We start from the raw sequence: 6,018 nt of genomic DNA, 5'->3' as shown, positions 1-6,018 counted from the left end.
GAGTCATTCTCTTCTAACCTGATCACAGCTGCTCCAGGGCCTCTTGGGTTGAGGAGTCATTCTCTTCTAACCTGATCACAGCTGCTCCAGGGCCTCTTGGGTTGAGGAGTCATTCTCTTCTAACCTGATCACAGCTGCTCCAGGACCTCTTGGGTTGAGGAGTCATTCTCTTCTAACCTGATCACAAACAAAGACAAGATTCAAACAAATAAACATGATGGTCCAACATAATGGGGGGGGGGGGGGTAGAGGGAAGGTAGGGGACAGGAGGGGGGTATAGGGAAGGTAGGGGAGAGGAGGGGGTATAGGGAAGGTAGGGGAGAGGAGGGGTTATAGGGAAGGTAGGGGAGAGGAGGGGGTATAGGGAAGGTAGGGGAGAGGAGGGGGTATAGGGAAGGTAGGGGAGAGGAGGGGGTATAGGGAAGGTAGGGGAGAGGAGGGGGCATAGGGAAGGTGGGGGAGAGGAGGGGGTATAGGGAAGGTAGAGGAGAGGAGGGGGTATAGGGAAGGTAGGGGACAGGAGGGGGTATAGGGAAGGTAGGGGAGAGGAGAGGGGTATAGGGAAGGTAGGGGAGAGGAGGGGGGGTATAGGGAAGGTAGGGGAGAGGAGGGGGTATAGGGAAGGTAGGGGAGAGGAGGGGGTATAGGGAAGGTAGGGGAGAGGAGGGGGTATAGGGAAGGTAGGGGAGAGGAGGGGAGGTATAGGGAAGGTAGGGGAGAGGAGGAGGGTATAGGGAAGGTAGGGGAGAGGAGGGGGTATAGGGAAGGTAGGGGAGAGGAGGGGGGGGTATAGGGAAGGTAGGGGAGAGGAGGGGGTATAGGGAAGGTAGGGGGGAGGAGGATTAGGGTATAGGGAAGGTAGGGGAGAGGAGGGGGTATAGGGAAGGTAGGGGAGAGGAGGGGGGTATAGGGAAGGTAGGGGAGAGGAGGGGTTATAGGGAAGGTAGGGGAGAGGAGGGGGTATAGGGAAGGTAGGGGAGAGGAGGGGGTATAGGGGAGAGGAGGGGGTATAGGGAAGGTAGGGGAGAGGAGGGGTTATAGGGAAGGTAGGGGAGAGGAGGGGGGTATAGGGATGGTAGGGGAGAGGAGGGGTTATAGGGGAGAGGAGGGGGTATAAGGGAGAGGAGGGTGTATAGGGAAGGTAGGGGAGAGGAGGGGGTATAGGGAAGGTAGGGGAGAGGAGGGGGTATAAGGGAGAGGAGGGGGTATAGGGAAGGTAGGGGAGAAGAGGGGGTATAGGGAAGGTAGGGGAGAGGAGGGGGTATAGGGAAGGTAGGGGAGAGGAGGGGGGGTATAGGGAAGGTAGGGGAGAGGAGGGGGTATAGGGAAGGTAGAGGAGAGGAGGGGGTATAGGGAAGGTAGGGGAGAGGAGGGGGTATAGGGAAGGTAGGGGAGAGGAGGGGGTATAGGGAAGGTAGAGGAGAGGAGGGGGTATAGGGAATGTAGGGGAGAGGAGGGGGTATAGGGAATGTAGGGGAGAGGAGGGGGTATAGGGAAGGTAGGGGAGGGGGTATAGGGAAGGTAGGGGAGAGGAGGGGGTATAGGGAAGGTAGGGGAGAGGGGGGGGTATAGGGAAGGTAGGGGAGAGGAGGGGGGTATAGGGAAGGTAGGGGAGAGGAGGGGGGTATAGGGAAGGTAGGGGAGAGGAGGGGGTATAGGGAAGGTAGGGGAGAGGAGGGGGTATAGGAAGGTAGAGGAGAGGGGGGGGTATAGGGAAGGTAGGGGAGAGGAGGGGGTATAGGGAAGGTAGGGGAGAGGAGGGGGGTATAGGGAAGGTAGGGGAGAGGAGGGGGTATAGGGAAGGTAGGGGAGAGGAGGGGGGTATAGGGAAGGTAGGGGACAGGGGGGTATAGGGAAGGTAGGGGAGAGGAGGGGGGTATAGGGAAGGTAGGGGAGAGGAGGGGGGACTTCCTCCATGTCCTCCAGACTTCGTGTCAGGTAAGCAGCCTCCAAGTCTACCCTCACCAACTGACCAGACTGAGTGAGTTCTGAACATCCCTCTCTGTCCTCTGATGCTGCGTCCAAGTCTTCTTGGGTCTTTCTGGTGTCTCTGTCTTGACTCTTTAGTGAGTTTTTTCAGTTCTTTCCCAGGCTGCCTGGAAAACACAAAAAGATGGCAACTACATAAGAGTTATAAACTATCAAAATAAAGAGAATCCCACACTCCATATTTAAACTCCCAGTAATTTATTGGGTATTTACCAACGTTTCAGCATCACTGTGCCTTCTTCAGGGTGATGTCATCAATACTTGAACCAGGTTATGTTGACAAACAGTGCAATTAGTGCAACCAATGACAATAGAGAGGGGTGTGTCATAATGATTAAGTTAATTACAATGAATTAATGAAACTGTTAAAAAAACAATAGTTTATGGCATATTAAATATTTAAAAAATAGTAGCCTATATTATATATATCCGTCTCTCCATGTAATCTGATTCATTATGATCTAGGATCAGGTCCCCCCTCTCCATGTAATCTGATTCATTATGATCTAGGATCAGGTCCCTCCTCTCCATGTAATCTGATTCATTATGATCTAGGATCAGGTCCCCCCCTCTCCATGTAATCTGACTCATTATAATCTAGGATCAGGTCCCCCCCTTTCCATGTAATCTGATTCATTATGATCTAGGATCAGGTCCCCCCTCTCCATGTAATCTGACTCATTATAATCTAGGATCAGGTCCCCCCCTCTCCATGTAATCTGATTATTTATGATCTAGGATCAGGTCCCCCCTCTCCATGTAATCTGACTCATTATGATCTAGGATCAGGTCCCTCCTCTCCATGTAATCTGACTCATTATAATCTAGGATCAGGTCCCCCCTCTCCATGTAATCTGATTCATTATGATCTAGGATCAGGTCCCCCCTCTCCATGTAATCTGATTCATTATGATCTAGTATCAGGTCCCCCCCTCTCCATGTAATCTGATTCATTATGATATAGGATCAGGTCCCCCCTCTCCATGTAATCTGATTCATTATGATCTAGGATCAGGTCCCCCCTCTCCATGTAATCTGACTCATTATGATATAGGATATTTTTATTTTTATTATTTCAACTTTATTTAACAAGGTTGCTAGTTGAGAAGTTCTCATTTACAACTGCGACCTGGCCAAGAATAAAGCAAAGCAGTGTGACAGAAACAACAACACAGAGTTACATAGAATAAACAAGTGTACAGTCAACACAAAATTTAAAAAAAGTCTATATACAGGTTGTGCAAATGGCGTGAGGACTTATGGCAATAAATAGGCCATAGTAGCAAAGTAATCACAATTTAGCAGATTAACACTGGAGTGATAGATGAGCAGATGATGATGTGCAAGTAGTGATACTGGTGTGCAAAAGAGCAGCAAAGTAAATAAAAACAATGATGAGGTAGGTAGATTGGTTGGGCTATTTACAGATGGACTATGTACAGCTGCAGCGATCGGTTAGCTGCTCAGATAGCTGATGTTTAAAGTTAGTGAGGGAGCAATAAGTCTCCGGCTTCAGCGATTTTTGCAATTCATTCCAGTCATTGGCAGCAGAGAACTGGAAGGAGAGGCGGCCAAAGGAGGTGTTGGCTTTGGGGATGACCAGTGAGATGTACCTGCTGGAGCGCTTGCTACGAGTGTGTGTTGTTATCGTGACCAGTGAGCTGAGATAAGGCAGAGCTTTACCTAGCATAGACTTGTAGATGACCTGGAGCCAGTGGGTCTGGCGACGAATATGTAGCGAGGTCCAGCCGACTAAAATGACCTGGGTTGCAATCATGAAAAAAAACTACCCGGCCTTCATTGTTTGACATTGAGAACATTGGGAGAGATGAGAGCTGACGTTTTAGTAAATGTGCAGATTACGTATCTCAGTCACAGACAAGAAGCTCAATTAAGACATTATCTTCACCACTGGGACTGGGGACAACAGGACCACAGGCCAAATAATACAGCTCAACACTTCCACACTACCACAGTGAGTAGAATCAGGCTTCTGAAAACAGAAAACTTGCAGAATTATTAATGATGAATTGTATTACACGTTATTAGACATGTCTGTTGTTGAGGAGGATGGGAGACCCACAGTATAGGAGCAGAACGCACAGAGATGTCAAAAATGTGTTTCAAAAATCGTCAAAGAGTAATTATTTTAACCTAAAGCATTTAATAAAGACACTTATAGTACAATATTATGGGGAATAGGAATGAGAGGGCTACTTACACCATTTTGGGAAGGGATCACAGCAGTGATTGAATGAGGGTATGAGGCATGAGTTGAGGTGTTCAGAGGCTTGACCAGTGCAGGGCAGGGTTTGACTGGGAAGACAACACAAAAACACTACACAGTGAGACAAAAGAGCTAAGAATGAGTTAGTCCAAGCAAGGAGTCAAATCATAGATGTGTAATAATGTGATTGTGTTTGTGATTGACTCTACATAAAGTAATGAGAGAAAATTAACAGGGGTTCCCTCACCGTGCTTGGAGAGGAAACATTCAATGTGCCAGTGGTTGAGTGGGCCACATGAGACGTGGCTTCCAGTTCATGTGAGGAGTTAGTTGACAATGGAAGTAGAGTGGTCATCGCTTGTTAAACCATGGAACAGGAGGGGACTTAGCTGGAAATACAAATAGCAGATACGTTCCCTTGAAGGTGAGCCATCGTAGGTTTGAACAACAAGTTTGTCCATGAAATTAAACACGGAATTCACATCTCGCCCACTTGGCAAATCAAAGTAGCCCAAGAAACTTTTTCTGAATAAAGCCCTGATCATCCACATACAGTACCACATACAGTTTTAACAATTTTGGAAACGTCAGAGTGTTTTCTTTCCAAATCTACCAATTATATGCATAGCTTCTGGGCCTGAGTAACAGGCATTTTACTTTGGGCTCGCCAGACTCTCCGAACTTCCGAAAACTGCCCCCTAGCCCTAAGACGTTTTAACGGTCCTCACACTGTTCATGCTCTCATTACATAGACGCGTACTGCTCACCTGTTCATCTCGTAATGAATAATGTGGAAATTGAGCAAGTTGAGGTGACTAAACTGCTTGGAGTAACCCTGGATTGTAAACTGCCATGGTCAAAACATATTGATACGACAGTAGCTAAGAATGGGAGAAGTCTGTCCATAATAAAGCCCTGCTCTACCTTCAACCTCTTGGGGCTAGGTGGGACGCTAGCGTGCCACCCGTGGTGCACTCCATCAACAGCAGGTGCATTTCAAGAGCGGCAAATTTGAATCCAAATAAATGTCAAAATTCACATTTTTCAAAAATACAACTATGTTACACCATTTGAAAGATAAACATCTCCTTAATCTAACCACGTTTTACGATTTCAAAAAGGTTTTACGGCGAAAGCATAAATTTAGAGTATGTTAGGACAGTACATTTACAAGAGTTGTGTGTAATGTTTTGTCAAGTCAAAGACAGGGTCACCAAAACCATAAAACCAGCTAAAATGATGCACTAACCTTTTACAATCTCCATCAGATGACACTCCTAGGACATTATGTTAGACAATGCATGCATTTTTAGTTCTATCAAGTTGATATTTATATCCAAAAACAGCGTTTTACTATGGCATTGATGTTGAGGAAATCGTTTCCCTCCAATAACCGGCAGTCAAGTCAGCGTCAGAAATTAAATAATTAAAATTAGAAAACATTGGTAAAATATTATATTGTCATTTAAAGAATTATAGATTTACATCTCTTGAACGCAATCAACTTGCCAGATTTAAAAATAACCTTACTGGGAAATCACACTTTGCAATAATCTGAGCACTGCGCCCAGAAAAATACGCGTTGCGATACAGACTAGACATCATGTTGGGGAGATCTAAAATCGAAAATACTATGTAAATAATCCATTACCTTTGATTCTCTTCATCAGATGTCACTTCCAGGTATCACAGGTCCATAACGAATGTAGTTTTGTTCAAAAAAGCTCATCATTTATGTCCAAAAATCTCCGTCTCGTTAGCACATGATGTAAGCCAGCCGGACTTCTCGTCATGAACGAGGG

At 46.4% G+C, this 6,018-nt stretch overlaps 1 long non-coding RNA gene across 1 annotated transcript; it reads right to left on the bottom strand.

Annotated features, from left to right (window-relative positions):
* Positions 1–3,007: 3,007 nt before the first annotated feature.
* On the bottom strand, positions 3,008–5,393 carry LOC145865976 (uncharacterized). The gene is made up of 3 exons (XR_014383114.1): positions 4,464–5,393; positions 4,211–4,305; positions 3,008–3,982 (listed from the first exon to the last, which is right to left on the bottom strand). It is a non-coding gene; the product is annotated as an uncharacterized LOC145865976 (long non-coding RNA).
* Between the last annotated feature and the right edge of the window lie 625 nt (positions 5,394–6,018).

This window comes from Salmo salar, unplaced genomic scaffold (genome assembly GCF_965601325.2).
Source record: "Salmo salar unplaced genomic scaffold, fSalSal1 ptg000005l, whole genome shotgun sequence".
Classification (NCBI taxonomy): domain Eukaryota; kingdom Metazoa; phylum Chordata; class Actinopteri; order Salmoniformes; family Salmonidae; genus Salmo; species Salmo salar.
This window is presented reverse-complemented; position numbering and strand designations above follow the sequence as displayed.